General features: G+C 39.3%; 1 long non-coding RNA gene and 2 pseudogenes across 1 annotated transcript; all 3 read right to left on the reverse strand.

The window, feature by feature from the left end:
- Nucleotides 1–31: 31 nt before the first annotated feature.
- LOC144650196 (uncharacterized) lies at nt 32–601 on the reverse strand. Its single transcript, XR_013570042.1, has 3 exons — nt 543–601; nt 322–378; nt 32–179 (listed from the first exon to the last, which is right to left on the reverse strand). It is a non-coding gene; the product is annotated as an uncharacterized LOC144650196 (long non-coding RNA).
- A 3,183-nt stretch (nt 602–3,784) lies between these two features.
- LOC144652139 (uncharacterized) lies at nt 3,785–7,819 on the reverse strand (annotated as a pseudogene).
- A 7,201-nt stretch (nt 7,820–15,020) lies between these two features.
- LOC144652141 (uncharacterized) lies at nt 15,021–17,281 on the reverse strand (annotated as a pseudogene).
- Between the last annotated feature and the right edge of the window lie 2,506 nt (nt 17,282–19,787).

Below are 19,787 nucleotides of genomic sequence, written 5' to 3' on the forward strand. Positions count from 1 at the left end.
AAAAGCCAGTGCTACGAGAATTGACAAAATTTCAAATGAGTATCGATCTGTTCTGAGAGACAAAAACAAATAAAACATGCAATGTTCCACTTACCACAGGAAAGTTGTATGGATGACTAAATGGCAAATTTACTGACTTTTTATCTGAATGGATGATTCCAATGCACTTGCTGAATGGCCTGGAAAAGGATTGGTTTTAAACTGACGTTAATGATCATGAACTCGATGGAACTTTCAGTTTAAAATAAAATTGCATAAGAAAAATGCGCTCAAGTTTGGCCCATTTGATCAAAGGAAAAGTCTTCTAACGATGATGTCTACCGTGATTTTGGGGCAACAAATCAAGCAAAGCAGTTGCATCTAGTAATCCCATAGTCCCTAAAAAGAAGTTTGCAAATAGTTATCATTAGGACATGTTTACATTTATTTAATATACGCATAACCAAATCATCTTTTTTGCTGGCATACTTAGCAGTCTGGAAATTTATTGACGACCATAGACAAGAACGTCAAAATTTAAAGCTGAATATGTGGCTAGTCACCTGTAACAGGTACACTTGGAGGTGGAGCCGATGGACAAGGTGCTCCTGGTGTAATTACATGTACAGTTAACAATTATTCCATGAGCCCGCGTTGGATACGAGGTGGTAAATAGCCAACGAGGCGCGAAGCGCTGAGTTGGCTATAATGACTCGTATCCAACAAGGGCGAATGGAATAAAAGTTTTATTAAATTCTTCTCAAGTTTAAATCGACTGGACATTTCATTTTGATGTAAACGAAGTGATAGTATGAGGAGGCGCGAAAATTTCTGGCACGGTGTTCACTTCTTGAGTTGAATGAAACATACGAGGAAAGCGAGCCAGAGAGTTTTCTTTCCAAGATTTTCCTCGAACAATCCCCTCTAAAGTCGTCTAAATATCCTGGAAATTGTGACAACAGTTAAGATTTACGAGAAGATCCGAAGCAAAAGCTTTTCTGGAAACTACAAGTCTTGTGCAAGTCGAACGAAGCAAGTGTTTACATTGTACTTCTTTATGGCTCCACGGCTGTCATCAAGACTGCTATATTATTTGAAGCGAAATTCAGCTTAAAGTGGAACAGGTTTGTTGAAGTATAAAAGGACAAAACCAAGATTGAAAGGTAACAAACTTTACGGAAGTGCTGAGCCTAGTTTTATGACGTACACTGAATGAAACTGTGTCAGTTTGCCGTTCTTTCGTAAATTATTTGCTACTTTTCTACTTTATTGACTCGCTCTTGTTGTTTGTTTACAAGTGTTATTAATTAAACTTTTCGCATCAATCCTTTTGTTTTGCGTAGTTAATTTTACTATGGCATTTCTGTGGTTGTGGTAGGCACCGCTGATTATTTCTTGTTCATAAAGTTCGCCAAATTTGCTGTTTTTCAACCATTTTTCCGATGGAACTGTCGCTTCCCGTAGAAAAATTTTATCTTGGCAAAAGTAACGCAATCATTTTCCAAATAAGGTCAAACTAAGGTATACGAGCTGACAACCGGGATTGAGTGAACCAATCAGAATGCTAGAAATGCAATATCCGTGGCTGAAAATTTAATAATGGCAGATATTCTTGAACCTTTGATAAAGAAACAAGTTGTGACATTTCAAAGTATTAGCAAATGAAACCAATTAAGTTCCATTAAGTAAAATTTGTATCCTTTTAGCAGGCATTCCATCTGATTGAGCAAGTCAACTCATTATAATTACTTTGATTTATTGTTTGAGATTTAAAGGCAAGAGGAAATGTGCATGTGTGCATGTAATTGAGGAGAATAAAATTATATCCATCCAGTAACAATATTCAAACAGATAAAACCCTGGTGTCAAATGGCATTTTATTATTCATTTAATAACAATGGTTTCAACTGAATTCATCAACTTCATTGATTTCATTCATACCTGGTCCACTTGTCACAACATTCCTGGTAATAACAAAAATTAAAAAAAATTACTGAACTTAACAACTTGAATGCTTCGTTGTGGTCCAAAACTTTGAAATAAAATTCTTTTCAAATGTCCCTAGGACTTATTGACGACTACAATAAGTTTTAATATTGAATAAATTTGTAACAGTTTAGTAGCAAAGCATTACTTCTTTTGAGTTATCTACTGGTGTTTTCCTCGTAAATCACTTCAAGGTTGAGAAATATTACTAAAACTTGATCTGCATTTTTTGTCAGAATGATCAATTTGTCATTTCAAAGTTTCTACATATTGAAATGACTGTAATATTAACCATAACGAAAAAATAATAAACCATGCACCACCTGAGCCTTCTATTACGGGTATCTCCTGCGGTGTCTGGAGCACTGCTCCTTACAGTTTCTTCAGTCACATCCTCATTATTAGAGTCCAGTGAAAGTGTTGCACACCATCTGCGTCCACAGTCCTCATCGACTATTGGTGGATCTTCCTCATCACTAGAGGAATCAATCTCCATTGGACGTGCAGCTGCCACCTCATTGGTGGATTGCTAGTGCCGATTGGGGTTGTTAGGGTAGGTCCCCTAACAACATCATCTGTTCTCCCGCCTCTGGGAGATGATAGAGTTCCACTAGCACCAGCATCGAGTTGGCCCCTATTTGACCCTCCACCAGATCCAGTAGCACTGCTGCCACCTGAATTAGGTTGAGGCGGTACAATAGGGTTGGTGGTCACGAGATTCTGCTGAGCTGATACAATAGGGCCGGGGTTGGTTGTCACGGTGTGTGTCACCAGTAGACTACCTGGAGCCCTTCCCCTCTAGGTCCTATTTGGTCCACTTCCAGAACCAGTGGCACCCCTGCCAACTAGATTCTGCTGAGCCCAGACGATAGGGCTGGGGTTGGTGGTCAGAGCCCTTGCCCCTGAGTGCCTATGTTGCCCACTGCCAGAAGTAATAGCACCCCTGCCAACTAGATTCTGCTGAGCCGATACAATAGGGCTGGGGCTGGTGGTCACAGTGTGTGTCACTGGAAGACCACAAAGGGCCCTTGCTCTCGAGTGCCTATTAGGCCCACTGCCAGAACCAACAGCACCCCTATCAATTGGATTATGCTGAGCCAATACGATAAGGCCAGGTTTGGTGGTCATGGTGTGAGTCACCGGGACCCTACAGGGACACTCCTCTCGAGTTCCTATTTGGCCCACTGCCAGAACCGTTAACACCCCTGCCAACTAGATCCTGCTAAGCCAATACAATAGGGCCATACTGTCAAATGTGCGACAAGCCCTGTTGCAACACAGGAAGGTGCTGTTGCCTAAACAAATGTCCTCGGCTGGAACTCCCACTTAAAATTTAAAAGCAAAATAATAATTACAATTTAAAATAATAGTGGACATCTCTTTAACATTAAAAACAATTTAAGCAGAACTGACAATTCGACAACTGAAGCAGAAAAATTATAACAACCAAATTGATTAAAGTAGATGACAGGTTATCATTTGTGACTCATTCGTCTGGGCAGCTAGATCTGAAATTAAAAAGTGAGTTTTATAAAAATGTAGGGTAGAAAAATAAAATGCATGGCTCAAGATTATTCTAGCTAACCTAATACCTCGTGGCACCATTTTTTTTCACAAGCCAAAAACAGTTTTCTTCTAACTGAACATTTTTCATACCTTTCTTTCTTGTTTTCCGAGTTATCTAAGACAAATTAAAGCCAATGATAAATCACATATATCTTGAAAGTGTTGTTTCATGAACTCAAGGCAAAAACGTGTCATATGATGGAGGCATTCTTCACTGGTTCTCGTCTTGGCTTTTATTTTGAGAAAGAGGGACTTAACAGTCATATGAAAGATAGTAAATAAGAGGAAATAAGAGTATGACTACCTTACTGGTGGATGGTTCTAACAATCGCAGATACAGTGAGCCCTGACCAGATACTTTTTTGAGCTCCCTTGCTGAAAATCCTGGGTTAGGACGAGTGGCCGGGATCGGGAGATTTCTTGCACTCCTATCCGTCATGAGGACTTCAAAATTGTAGTCACCATAAAAAAAACCAAAGTGATTCCAAGGCAATGTACTATTTGAATGGCTTTCAGTATTTATGACTACAATAGGCTGCTCGCATTTTGGTCAAAAGAAAAAATTACATACTTAAAACCTTCACAAGGAAAAAATTCTGTAGTTTTTTTATTTTCAGTTTAATTTGTAACAAGGAATTCACAAGCAAAGGTTTTTAGATCCTGTCATCCAAGCTAAAATTAAATTTCCATTGACCAAAAAGTTTGAATTTTCCTTTCCAAAGAATATTTTGTAACGCATTTGGTTAGTTAATTTCAATGTCTTTTCACATGGCCAGAGTTAGCTGTTGACAGTTTCAATACACCAGGTGGAAATCTATTACAACCCTAGACCACTTGTTGCCTGCACTGAAATGTTTTTTCATATTTGAAGTTGCAAATGAAATCTCCATGATACAGCTCCCCTTTAAGTAACAATTTATATTGAATTTATGACTTACTTGGTGGTGTCTCATCTGAGGACAGGGAAGGCATCATTGAGGGCTCTCAGAGCTCCTGTCTCCTGAGTCCCCCTACTCATCAGCAAGTTCACTATACGGCTAGAGTCACGAAGCTGTTGCCTTAAATTTCCTCTGGGGATGGAATCGTTACTGGGATCCAACAACACCACGGTGAAGTTGTAAACCTGCCCACTTGTCTGGTTTCCAGTTCTAACCCGTGGACTGACAGGTTCATCAGATTCATCCTGTGGTATTACTTTTTTTCATTTTTTTTTTATCCTGTGGTATTACTGGTAAGCCCTGGAAGTTGCCCTTACCTGAGTGGCCAAGTTTCCGATAGATATTGAATAATGTTGATGTTTTTTGTTGTTTATTTACTCTTTAACAAGGAGAAAGACCTTAATGTCCTACAGAATGAGAAAACTAAAGCTCATTCTTATCCTGAAATTTCGATTAAATCATAGGAAAAGAATTAATTTTGTTTTTTAACATGCATATGCAAACGTTAAGTTTAATATGATGGCTAAAAAGTTAAATGTTATAAATGTTTTGATTTATGCATTCTTAAGAACATACCAGGTTTCCTGGGCTGATTGGATAATCCAGGTAACCCTGTAGAGTCACAAATAATTCATCACTAGAACTGATCTGAACTCCAGGCTGTAAAGCAGGACAAATAATGGTTTATAGTCTTTTTATATAGCCTTCAACATAGAGACTTCGGAAGATTATAATCAAAAATCTTCCAGGTCATAACCGAACCGCTGACCAGAAAGACTAACATGTTCTAGCGGACAGCAGTTGACACAGCGGTTAAGGTAGCTATGTTATGTATGGGGACATATAATGTACCGACCACAAACACTATATATATATAATGTACTGAGGAGGGTTTTATAGGTGTAGTGTAGTTAGAGGTTTTGTGGTTTCTTTGGTTTCATGGTTTCAAAGGTTTCTTGGTTTCCTTGGATTTGCGGTTCTGTTGGCTTCGAGGTTTCATAGGTTTTGTGGTTTCATATGTTTCGTGGTTTCATATGTTTCTTGGTTTCATAGGTCTCATAATGTCATTGGTTTCGTGGTTTCATAGGTTTCGTGGTTTCATAGGTTTCGTAGTTTTATTGGTTTTGTGGTTTCATAGGTTTCGTGGTTTCATGGTTTCATAGGTTTCGTGGTTTCATAGGTTTCATGATTTCGTAGGTTTCATGATTTCGTAGGTTTCGTGGTTTCGCAGGTTTCATGATTTCATAGGTTTCATGATTTTACAGGTTTCATGGTTTCATAGGTTTCGTGGTTTCATTGGCTTTGTGGCTTCATGGTTTTGTGGTTTCATTGGTTTCATCGATTTCGTGGTTTCATTGGTTTTGTGTTTTCATTGGTTTCGTGGTTTCACAGAGCAGGGTCGACTGAACAACTCCCTACCGATGGATTGTCATGCATTGATTACAGACATACTGGATACTGTTAAGATCACAAAGAGGCTTGCTTGTGCAAAAAATAGAGAACTTCGCAAAGGACATTTTAAAAAATTTAACTAGGGGTATGCGCTTGACTTAGTGTATGTGATAATGTAGTGCAATGTTAATGGAAGCACTCAATCTAAGTTCTTGTGGGATCGAGGTCCACAATCTCGGGGGCGCCACAGCAAACGTTCTTTCTCTGTATGTGTTTAAGGTGTTGAGAGCTTGATCTTAAAATTTGCCGAGGGGTGTGACAGGAAATTACAGTAGAACCCCTTGCAGCCACCCTCAGGGAATTGGCAACTGGCCGCTTAATAGGGGTTGGTCGGGAATTAAGTTTTGGCTTCGTGAAAACGTTAATTTAATCAAATACAAGCATGCTTTAAGCCTTTTGACTATTGTTACATGTAATACAGCTATCTTGCTGTCCTCTAAAAATCACACAAATCCAGTCAAGAATATCCTTGACAAGGTCTCAACAAGAACGATATAAAAAGTGTTTTTGACTATTGTTACATGTAAGGTCATGTAATACAGCTATCTCACTGTCCTCTTAAAATCACACAAATCCAGTCAAGAATATCCTCGACAAGGTCTCAACAAGAACGATATAAAACGTTTTTTTGACTATTGTTACATGTAATACAGCTATCTCGCTGTCCTCTAAAAATCACACAAATCCAGTCAAGAATATCCTTGACAAGGTCTCAACAAGAACAATATAAAAAGTCAATATGGACATTAAAAGCACAAAAACCAATCGCACAAATCTAAGTCAAGACTGATACAGTACTTACCCGCTTATAAGAACCTGCAATTTAAGAACCTGTTAGCCTAAAAATATCAATTTAGACCCCATTTACATAAGAACCTATTTAGCCTAAAATTTGAAACAGGTTCTTATAGAAAGGTTCTTATAGAAATTTACCTAAAAAAACTTCATGCAAAAAGACATAACTCGAAAGCAGTGAACTTGAACAAGTATACACTTCTAAATTTGGTATAAATAATGTTTGAAAACCTTGAAAATTTTCATTACATAAGGGATAAGCCCTGTCTTCAGTAATTATTAAACAAGTAAGGCGTCTTTTTGGCTTAATAAACAAGTTTGACTAGTGAAAGTTGCTTATTAAACAAAAAAGACCCTGTTTTGGCATTAAATTAATATAAATGCCACCTTTCTACCATTCACAGGTGTATAATATATTTCTCATTAAATAAGAACCTATTTAAGAACCTGCGTAGCCTAAAATTAATTAATTAATTAATGAACTTATATTGCACAAGTATCAATCAAGGATTTTCACTTGCGCATTACAATATTTATAAAAATATAAATTACTAACTGGCCCTAAAATTAATAAAAATACTAAAATACATGATACGTGTAAAATTACAATCAATAAAAAATAAAAATTAGCTTAAAAACGCCTTCTGAAACAAATGAGTCTTAAGATATTTTTTAAAACTATTTACAGATAAAATATTTCTAATAAAAATGGGAAGATCATTCCATAATTTTGGAGCAGCCATATAAAAAGATCTGTCACCCAGGGTAATAAAAGACTTGATGGTAGGAAAGTTTAAAAGTATTCCATCATTTGACCTTAAGTTGTATCTACCACCAGTATCCCTAACAGATATAAGTTCGGTAATGTAAGGCGGAGCGAGACCATGGATAGCCTTAAACGTTAACAATAAAATCTTAAAGTCAATACAAAACTTGACAGGCAACCAATGGAGTGATCTAAGCAGAGGAGTAATTTGACAATATTTGCTTTGTTCTAAAACAAGGCGAGCGGCTGAGTTCTGAACTCTTGGCAATTTCTGTAGCTGACATGTCGGTAGTCCATATAATAAGCTGTTACAATAGTCAAGTCCACTAAGCACCATTTACATAAGAACCCGTTTAGGCTAAATTTGAAAAAATGGGTTCTTAAGCGGGTAAGTACTGTATCCTGTGGTACAAGGTCTCAACCAAAACCATGTCAAGTTAATCGATATCAATATAAAAAGTCATGGATATCATGAAAACGACAATCCCTGTAACTGTAGCAGAGTGTTACTTAAAAACTCTTTTAATAAGTAAACACTTCTTCCCGCTGACACTTTATCTGTAACATTATCAAAAGAACTTTTGTATCATCCGTAATTGAAGTTAAGATGTCTGACGGGGCTATGCTACGAGTGAAATCATTTATAAGAGGTTACCACGAATATATGGATATGTGGGTGCCGAATGTGGAAGATAAATATCAACTCAAACGGGAACCAGAAAACAAGAAAGACCCTAACGCTGTGGAGATTGTGCATCCAGGTCCACGTGAGGAAAATCATCTGGGGAATGACCATGAAGTTCTTGGACATGTCCCGAAACCTATGGCGATATGGCTCACTAAATTTCTAAAGAGGGGAACAAATAATGGCAAAGCAGTTGTGAAGGCGGATATGGCTTGGAAGTTCCATGTGAATATCACTTCACAGGAGACAAATTTTCCATTGCATGGTTGGAATCAAAGCTTCAAAAGGAAGGATTTGAATGTAATTGACATGAATGACTCAAACTGATGAACAATGCCACAGTACTGTCTATAGAGAAAACAATTTGACACGTTCTACTCTGCAGTTACCGTTCGGTTGATGTCGTTAATAGCCTAAGTGAACATGGAATGAATTATCATTAAATAATAAAAGCGTGTGTTTTGAGTGTACTGTATTTATCAGTCGTAACTTCATATATTTTGGACTAATATCTGTCATCGCCTTTTCTGAATAAATTTTGGGTTGCCTCTTAATAGGGGTAAAGACAATAGAAAACCTTCATCGGGACGGCAAAAAGGTGGCCGCTTAATAGAGGTTTTATATATAGTATTTCACCGACGATAATTTCGGGACTGATAACTGGTAATAGGGGTTCTACTGTAAGTCTCTAATGTATAAAGGCGCTGCTCCATGGAGAGCTTTGTATACCAGTAAAAGAATTTTTCTCCATTTCCATTTTACAAGTAAGATAGAAACTAAGGTATCGTTCCTTCAGTTGCGCCGGCCACTTTTGAATCTGCTTTTGCAATTTGCAAAATGTTGCAAGCTTTCTACAAATGTGCAACTTTAGCCTCAGACAGTACAACAACAAAGAATCAAGGAGCGTATAAAACTCTTATTCTGTTGAGAAACGATTATTCATGAAAGAGGTATAACTCTCAGAAAATCAAGCTGTGCACAACTTGTTCTTGTAAACTGGTATGCAAGCTGATACACAATCATACACGAAGAACCAAAACATGTCTTTAGCCACAAAAATGGACAGTTCTAGAGTTTCCTCTTGACCACTGACCATTGAAAGGTTGACAAAGGGATAAATTCACTTTTTCCCAACATTAAAAACTACAATAATTATAATGTATGATGCTCTTTTAAATGTTTCATCTTTGCTGCTACTTGCGCCGTCGACTTTGTCGCCATTGCCAATGACGCAGTCTTAACACTTTCAGATTCTGCAACATAATTGTACAACACTTTCAGATTGGTTGAATTTGTGTGAATGGTTTTACTCACAAGCACATCTTGGCAAACTTTCAAACAAAGTGTTTCTAAAACTCTCCAAGGCCCCAAATCAACTGACGCATTTTCCAATTCCATGAAGTCTTGCCCTCCTTTTCTTTTATATGGAGAAACGAGTTCTCGCTTATGCTTTCTTTGTGGGTTGGGTGTTCCTGAGCTAACACGTTCGCGAACAATGTTTCCACAGTTGAAACACAAACACAACTCTGTGAAACCAATACCTTCTGCAATGCATGCACACTTTGATGTTCATTTTCTGTCTCTGCACGACCTCTCACTAGGTCTGACCGTTTTGGATTGGCGTCTGCATCCACATCTACACCCTCTACAAATGATTGTTTCTTTGCCTCTATTTTGTTGGCCACCGTTGATGTTATAATCATTTTTTACAGTTATGGCGTTGACATCTGCGAGCACAGGGTCGTTTGTATTCGTAGCAAGGACACCTGGAGGCCACGAATTAAACTTTGTTGACGTCTTTATCGTTCGTACCGCATGTACATGTCCCGCCACAAATGATACCTTGGCTGATTTCATCAGTGCTCGATATTTCTAGAAAGGAAAAAACCCTGTTATTTCAGACACGAAAAGTATGTGCGTGAAGTAGACAGTAGTTCGTTTCATTTAGTGACGAGTAAAACTTTTTTCCCAGAACCAGTAGCACCCCTACCAACTGGATTCTGCTGAGCTGACACGATAGGGCTAGGGATGGTGCTCACAGTGTGTCACCATGACACTACCAGGAGCCCCTGCCCTCGAGTGCCTATTTGGCCCACTGCCAGAACCATTAGCACCCCTGCCAACTAGATTCTGCTGAGCCGATACAGTAGGGCTGGGGTTGGTGGTCATGGTGTGTGTCACTGGGACACTACCTGGAGCCCTTGCCCTCGAGTGCCTATTTGGCCCACTGCCAGAACCATTCGCACCCCTGACAATTAGATTCTGCTGAGCCGATACATTAGGGCTGGGGTTGGTGGTCATGGTGTGTGTCACTGGGACACTACCTGGAGCCCTTGCCCTCGAGTGCCTATTTGGCCCACTGCCAGAACCATTCGCACCCCTGCCAACTAGATTCTGCTGAGCCGATACAATAGGGCCGTACTGTCCAGTGTGGGACAGGCCCTGTTGCAGCACAGGAAGATGCTGTTGTCTAAACAAAGGTCATCGGCTGGAACTCCCACCTAAAATTTAAAAGCAAAATAATAATTAAAATTGAAAATAATAGTGGACATCTCTTTAACATTAAAAACAATTTAAGCATTACTGACAATTCAACAACTGAGGCAGCCAAATTATTACGCCCAAATTGATTTAGATAGATGATAGATTATCATTTTTGGCTAATAAGTGTTCAATAAGTGTTCTTGGAGTGCAAAATAGTTTTTTTTAAAAACAGACGTTTCGGGGAAACCCCTTCATCAGTGTAAATGTGATGTCTTAAAAGGAACGCTTGATCGTACGTGCGCGTCGTTTAAAAATAAACAGAGCGCGAGATTGCGCGCGCGCTCAGCGCACATGACAAAAATTTAAATGAACATCAGAATATTAGTCTGAGAATACAAATGTGAATTTAAAATTTTAAGTCAATGTTCATGCCACTAGGGGCCAGTGTCTTGTAAGTAAAGATCATCCTCATCTCCTCCCTTCGTCTTTGGGCCGCCGGTCCAGCAACTTGCTTAATAACAGATACTGACATGTCGTGGATGGAATTGTGTCCCCCTTGGTTAAAATGTTCGGCCACGGGGAAACCACCGTTCTGGTACCATTGGTTGTTGTGGTAACCTTCAACTGAGCGGAGGTGCTCGCCAAACCTGTCTGCAAGCCTACGACCAGTCTCTCCGATGTACATTGATTGACAACGGAAGCATGTGATGGCGTAAATGACTCCGGTCGTAGTGCAGGTGTGGTGTCCTTTCGGGTGCACAACTCCGTTCGGGTGGTTGATGTTTTGAGTTTTTCCGGTGAATGCACATGTCCGGCACCTAGGTCGCTGACAGGGAAAGGTCCCGGGCTTGTTCCTGTTGAGGGTTTGAGGAGAAGGTGATATGAACTAGGATGTCTTGAAGGTTAGTATCCCGCCGGTAAACGCACATTTTTGGCTTATCGCGTACCTTGGGATGTTGTTCATCAGGGCAGCTGGATCTGAAATTAAAAAGGAGGTTTATTAAAATGTAGGGCAGAAAAATAAAATGCATGGCTTAAGATTATTCTAGCTTACCTAATACCTAGTGGCACCATTAATTTCACAAGCCAAAAAACAGTTTCTTCTAACTGAACATTTTTCATTCCTTTCTTTCTTTCCGAGTTATCCAAGAGAATAAATCACATATATCTTGAAAGCGTTGTTCCTTAAACTCAAGGCAAAAACTTGCCATGTGATGGAGGCATTCTTCACTGGCTCTTGTCTTGGCTTTTATTTTGAAAAAAGAGGGACTAAACAGTTATATGAAAGAAAGTTAATGAGAGAAAATAAGAGTATTACTACCTCACTGGTGGATGGTTCTAACAATCGCAGATACAGTGAGCCCTGACCAGATTCTTTTTTTGACCTCCATTGCTGAAAATCCTAGGTTAGGACGAGGGGCAGGGACGAGGAGATTTTTGCACTCCTATCCGTCACAAGGACTTTAAAAATGTAGTCACCATCGCTTATTAAAAAAACCCCAGTGATTCCAAGGCAATGTACTACTTGATTGGCTTAAAGTATTTATGACTACAATAAGGCAGTATAAAGCTGCTTGCATTTTGGTCAAAAGAAAAATATTACATACCTAAAACCTTCACAACGAAAAATTTCTGTAGTTATTTATTTTCAGTTTAATTTGTAACAAAGGGATCTTGGCCTATGGCTTATCAATATTTGACCGTGGACATGGTTAGAGCAGCTAAGGAGAACGGGGGATTCATTCACCAGAAAAAGTTCAAAACGGCCAACAAGTATGGATTCGACTCATTGATTCTAACCAACGCAAGCATGCAGGTGCTCGAAAGCTACATAAATTTCGTAAGGCCATTGTTGAAACCCCAGTGCGGCTTCGTACTTGTCACTAGAAATGGGGGATAGCACAGCAAATTGGGTGACGTCATGAGTAAATTTGTCTTTGATGCAATTGGAAAGTACATTCATCCGACGCACTATCATCAAATTGTCGAAACACAATGCCTCAATCTGCTTACAAGCAAGGAGCAACGCATTTTGTCAGAAGACCAAAAACACAGTTGTGCTGTTGCAAAAGTTCACTATCAAAAGCAAAGATTGCACGAAGTTGCCGTCAAACTCACGAGTGTCAACAAAAACTTCAAGGCACGAAAGAGGTGGATAGGGAAGTGCAATCAAGGTTTATCTGTTCAACCTCCAGTCTTTTAGCACCAGTCGAAATAACAGAATCAAAAACACCTCTTCTGAAAAAGATTCCCCTCCCACAAAGCTATTTCAAAGAACTTATCGTTTGGTGTTGAAATTCACGGCAGACGAGGATAATTTTCTGAAGGGCATTGATAGGCATGGGTTTGGGCAGTGGATGACAATTTTGACAATATTCCTCTGTGATGTCTTCTAGGTTTATTTCTTCGAGTACTTCCCCACCATTGTCATGGTCCCTCACAACTTGTTCCAAGGTCACATAATGTTCTCCTTGATTTTTGGCAAAATGTCCAAGGTACACAGTAGCCGTTGCAATACTTGCTGACTGGCTGAACACATGTCGCCCACCAGCTCCCAGGGAAGATACTATTTGAACGTCAATGTTATATACATTTGCGGCCGCATACAGTGTTAACTGATCCCCATAGGCCCCATCTTGTGACATATCATTTGTATAGTTGCTCCATGTAGCAAACTCATTATCTGCCAAATGCTCCAAAAGAGGAAAACCTTCATTACTAGGGTTGCTTTCTTAGTAATCAACTATTTCTTCCCTCATTGTTTCGGCAGATCTGAAAATTCCTAGCTTCTTTAGCTGGTGTGAAAGTGCACTGAATTGGCAGTTACCATCTCCTGGTGGGTTATATACTATTTTATAGCCTTGATCTTCAATAGCCTCGATGTAGTCATCTTTTTCATAGCTATGTGATACTTTTAAACTGTTTCTCCAACGCTGTAAACAGAGGGCAGATTCAGGCGAAGCTGTGTTCGCTGCGCACGCTTATCACACCTCTTGGTCGCTTTTTGTGCCTGCTTTTGCACTTTAGAGGCTTGCCGGGAACGTAGTTTCTGGTCATTTTCTGTTGGGCGAATTTTCCCAGGGCCATGAAGACGTTCCTCTTTTAAAACGCTTTCTCAGAGTTATTACATTTCCGTGCAAAATAAATTTCAAATGGTGTTTTGTAGGCAATTACTTCTTTGGGGTTGTTATTTAGAATCCTTTGGTAAAGAGGAATTTGTTTTGCCCAGTTGACACTGTCCTGACCCATTTTACTAAGGTCGTACTCTATCCTAGTTCTCAGTGACCTGTGACAACGTTCAACCTTGCCTTGCGACTGGGGGTGCCGAGGGCGACTGTAAATCAATTTAATATCCATGTGCTCACAAAGTTTTTTCACGGCTTTTTTTGAACTCTCCTACTTGATCGCTTTGAACTATGCGTGGTGCTCCATGCTCCATATAGATACTTTCCAGTTCTTTTGCAACGTCCCTGCTAGATTTGTTTGTTAGAGGGCGAAGCCAAACAAAACGGCTTAAAACGTCAATCACTATGAGCACGTATCTATACAACTTCCCATTCATCTTGACAGATCCTTTGCTTCCCATAATAATTTCTGCAGAACTCTCTTGGTTTACAAGTAGATTTAGAAACAAAAATTCACGCTATTACCAACCTATTAAAACTCGCTTCTTAGAGAAGGAATTTAAAGACTGAAATAAGAATTCACGCTTACAGGGATTATGTGTAGCTCACGTGATTATTAAACTAAAAAACGAGTTGGTTATCAATAATGACGCCGTGTTAGTTTTCGTTCTTGCCCTTGGAGCATGTGGTCCACCTGCCTGTATCGTATCACATAGAAATAATCACATCAAAAGCTGCCAAGCATCTGTACTTATTACGACAGTTAAAACGTGCCGCAATCAGCTCTAATGATCTAGTTCTATTTTACTGTAATGTAATAAGATCAGTCCTTGAATATCCATGCCAGATCAGTCCTTGAATATCCATGCCAGTTGTTATCCAGAGGCGTGCAATGCGTATAATTTCCCCAAATTCAGGATACAGAAAGGCATTAGAAGAGGCCGGTATCCCTACCCTAGCTGGCAGGCGTGATTTGCTTTCTAAGAGCCTATTTAATGACATTGTAACTACAAAAAAACACAAACTAGTCAATCTGCTGCCTGTAAGGCCAACCACACGCCACCAACTTCAAAACAGGAGAGTGTTTGACACGCCTGTTTGTAAGACAGAGCGTTTTAAAAATTCTTTTATTATAGGCAATAGCTTAAATTACATTGCATAGATCACTTTTAATAGTTTTTTTATATATTTTAATGTAAAAAGCTTTTAATATTTCTAAAATTCTGTAATATATATAGTTTTTATACATTTTTATAAAATTGTAATAATACACGTAATTAAGTCCAAGGACTGCTAAGTGTAATAGTTTTTTAATAAACGATACTTCTTCTTCGACCGGTGGATCAGTGAGTGACAGCGTTCTGAGATCTTCCTTTTCTTTCTGTTGCAGACTTCCTTCTTCATCTTGTGCGTTCTCGTCATCAATGTCGGTGTCAGTTGCACAGCATTTGGCTTGTTCTGTGGCCCAAACAACGCACTCCATGGGGTGCTTTCTTAACCGCGCCATCACTTTCTTCTTTGGATTTTCAAGCTTCCTAAAATGATAGGTGTGCAGACGTTTGTCTATGGTGGGTTGGTGAACTGTGCCAAAGTGCCACTTGTGTCATGCTGTGATCAGCGTTGGACATTTATTGATAAGCGCCCTTGCAGTCTGATATTTAACATCATAAGCCGCGAATCCCCCCTGGGTGAGAAGCTTCCGGTCAGAAATGTCCAAGGTGTTCTCGTCCGCTTCGTTGATGAAGATAATTTTAGTAAATGGGTTGGTCATAGCTTTGTTGAAGGCTTGTTGCTTCGTCGCTATAGCAATATTTCCATGATGCACCAGTCCCTAAATGGGGAAGAAAAGACTCGTCTTGCTGCTGTTGGCCTCTCTAACAAGGCAAGGTACCATATCTTTCTGTTTCTTCTGACTGTAATTCAACAGTTCGAGAAAATCTTCACAAAAGGTTGACACCTCACTTTGGGACAAGCTGTTCTCTAGTATTTCACGAAAATACTTTGGGTCAGGTTCGTTGGTAGAGTCATACTCAGATAATGCCCTGGGCGATATCTTGCCTATTTGATTCTCCTGGATGGGGCATTCCACAAAGCCACGTTTCGTCAGGGACCAACAGACACCATCACTGACTTATGACTTCTATGACCAGTGGCTCGAACAATTCACAGAGTCGATCTGATAACAGCTCAGTTATTTTTTTCATTTCTCTTACCAGTCTTGAATTGAACTGTTCATTTGTTGCCAGACTGTTAATAAAAGTTTTATATGAATAAGTGAACTTGGCTCTAGGGTCTCTCTTGTAAAATTTCCCCTGTAACTTGCATAGCTAAGCTTCTTCATGGCAATGGCGATGTCGTTTATTAGGATTGTTAACTTGGCCGAGAGGCATTTTTCTCCAATGCCAGATGTTATAAGTGTTTCAGGTGTGTTAAAACCGAACCTGTCTAGATGTAGATTTGCCTCCATCATCTTTTCCACTGCACTCATCAGTGATGACTGAAAGCTTGGGTTTGCCAGGGTGACTCGCACAACATTTTCAGTCCCACAATCGTCCAGTTGCTGTGACGAGAGCGGTGACATACCAGCCAGATGATTAAATTCTTCCACATTATTTCGCTGGTATAAAGCTAAGACCAGTTCTTGCATAAACAAGTTTCTATGGTCCTTAAATACTTTGTATTGTTCCTTGTTTGCGAGGCATTCTTTTCCATCTTAAAACTGAACCTTAAACAGGAAAAGAAAACTTATTTTTTCAGTTTATGCAATAAAACTCTAGCTAAATGCACCAGTTAATTGCTTTAAACAGTCACTGAACAACGTGAAAGCTGTCAAATCTCTATGCTTGTATTAAACCATCATCTAGGACACTTAACTTAAGGCATATCATTTCATCGGATAGCTAGCAAAAACCATCGAATATCAGATAAATTAAGTTAGGGCATTGTGACATTGATCCCCATACGTTTTTTGTCTTTGATGGGTCAATAGATTGAATCGGCACAATTCATCAGAACATAATTGTCTTGGGCCTCTTTTTATGTTCCTTTATCTCTGAAGAAATTTTAAAGTTGAAGTGTATTTGAGATGATACCTACATATGAGCTAAACTAAATGCAGTCCAAAATACATGCCTACCAACTGCTTACCAATTTCTATGGCTAAAAGCAGAATAGAATGGCTAGTAAGAGGGGTTAAGATCAAAACGACAAAGGGAATAAAAATTTTGGGAAACGGTCTACCTAATGTCTTCACTTTTATTGCCTTGTTTTGTAACAAACTGTCTTCAAAACGCACGAAATGTGGCCTAAAATAACCTATTTTTAAAATTTTCTTGTGGGAGAATACCCCCACAACCCCCTACGTTTGCATGCCTGCGCCGCTCAGGATTAAGTGCCAGAAGTCTCGTCCCGTGCAAAATCCTGGCTACAGACAGGCATTGGCATATGGCATAGACTGGGAAGGCCCTTTCCAGAAGTAGAAAGAAGTCTTTGTACCAGATACCATTTGCCCACTGCAATCACCAGCTGACCTGGCAAAACTGTTTGCTTTTGACCTTCTGAGAGACAGTGACAATTATGGTATTGGCATTTCATAGAAACAAAACATTTTGTTTACCGTAAAGTTCCGTGTATAAGCCACACCCATAGATAAGTTGGTAAACAAACAAGGGCAAACAAGCACGGTTTCAAAACACTGAAACAGCAGTTGTTGCAATGTTTACTATGAATTAAGTCTTGGAAAGCAAAATTGCTGGAAAGAATACGTGAACCTGTCAAAACACGGGTATATCCATCAGACAGTTAACCATCATGATTCCATCGAGTTCATAAACAATGAGGGTTTCCATACGAACAAGATTGAAGGACATTGGCGACAAATGACAGCAAGGCTTCCGACACACGGTAGGAAAAAGGAACACTATTCATCATACTTAGCCGAGATAATATATCCACAGTGGAGAAGATTTGTGGGAAGCGTTTTTAAAAGACATTTTGAAAATTTACAAATTTGAATAATTTGAATAACGAGTGTTGTGAACATTTGACAAACTAAAGAACTTTCCACTTACGGATGCTATCGAAGGCTTTTTCAAAGTCTATGAAATTCGCATTGACTGTGCTGTTCCATTCCTTCGCCTGCTCAAAGAGCAGCTATGTAAAATGTTCCAGGTGCAGAGATTCTAAAAGAATAGTCTACATCATTATAATAAATTAATAGCGAAGGAAACAACAGGCAGTTAAAAGAAATTCCTTGTCCATCAAAGGGGTTCACAGTGCAGTACCACAAGAGTGCCTTAGGACAAGCATTTAGAACAAATTAATAGAGGCCCGAAGGGCTGGAAAAGCCCCCCCTCCCCCCTTATCTGAAGGTCTGGACCTGCCACTGAGCATACACGTGGATAGATATAATTTAAAACAATAATTTTCAAAGCTAAAAGCTTGGGGGGTCGTTGCTATCTACGAATAGTTCTGTACTATCTGACCCTACCTTTATCTACAAGTACACCCAGGAACTTATGAAAATGCTCGCCTCACCTCCATCAGGAGAAAGATAAATTAAATAAAAATATTTCAACAAGTAATAATGTTATATTTAAAAAAAAATACCTACTAATTGAAGCTGAAAGAAGATTGTGAGGATTCCTTGTGAATAGTTTTTAGATTTAATAGTTTTAGTCTTAGTCCTTCCTTTGCTCAACAGAGAGCTTGTGAGAACATAGTCGTACTCCAATCTAATAATTCTGTTTATTAGGATGTGAGTGCTAATGATGCTCCTCAGGTGATCTGTATAAAGTGTGGTGAACAAGTCATTATTACACAAGTGAGAATCCATCAGAGGAATTGCACCATTGCCCAAGAAAGCCAGATGTTATAGTGATATAATTTTTGTGATACCAATTTCCAGTAGGTATGATGGCAGTATTCATTCACTCCAGCTACCTTCCATCATTGCAGTCCGGTCATTAAGATTTTTTTGTAATCACTGACAATAAATAAGTCATGTGCCTGCACAGTCATATTGAAACTATGATTTATTATTGCAACATTGCTCACTCAGGCTTTGAAATCTTTATATTTTAAGCCAGCGAGACATTGACTGAGTTGAACGCACTTTTCCCACAACAAAATGAAGAGTCAATTAGGGCAGTGTTGATGGAAAGTGGGGGAGATGCAGGCCTTGCTGCCTCACGACTCATCCAATGTGATAGTGAGTAGTACATACAATGTATATTATGAATTGTTATAATTACCATTATCTTTGTAATGTAAAAAATTGAAAAATGTTGTTTATAGTGGTCATGACTTACTAGTTTACAGGCATGCCACTAAAACAGAAGAAACAAACATTTTAAATGAACATAACACGGTTAAAAATCCCAACTGGCAGGAGGCAAACCAGTTGGCTATATACAAAGCGTGACAAAGGATTTGAACTCGGTACTAACGAGAAACAAATCCAGCTAGTGGCAGGGGCCGGTTTTGAACCAGGGACCTCTGGATTACAACACCATTGCCCTAAACCACTCGGCCATGCTTGCCTCCTTTGTGGTTATCATTGTTACTATTTTTCACGAGTTCAGAAGGGAGGGTTCATATATTAACTGGTCTTATATTTATTGCAATGTTCAACTGTATTGTGTACATTTGAGGTACTTCAAGCACAAGCAGTGGTGCAAGCAACACAAAAGATGACTTGGGTGAGGATGACATGGATCTTCTACATTCTCCCTTCAGTGTAGACACCAATGGTGTTGATTCTGCAGTGAGGTACTGGACTACAATCAACCAACGACAAAGGTCATTGGACTTTGCGACACTCCGGGCCATGCAAAAGAAACACAAAACCACAGGAAAGTTTGCTACAGCCTTGGTAAAGAAGCTGTTTCGAGCGGATGAGCTAATAGACAAGCACGTGTATGGGGGAAAGGGCAAGGCACCTCTCGACAGACCAAGGGTGGACATCATAAGAGAATACCTTGGATACTTTTATTCTCCTGAAGATGTTCAAA

This window comes from Oculina patagonica, chromosome 4, assembly GCF_052425735.1.
Source record: "Oculina patagonica isolate OP01 chromosome 4, crgOcupat, whole genome shotgun sequence".
Taxonomy (NCBI): domain Eukaryota; kingdom Metazoa; phylum Cnidaria; class Anthozoa; order Scleractinia; family Oculinidae; genus Oculina; species Oculina patagonica.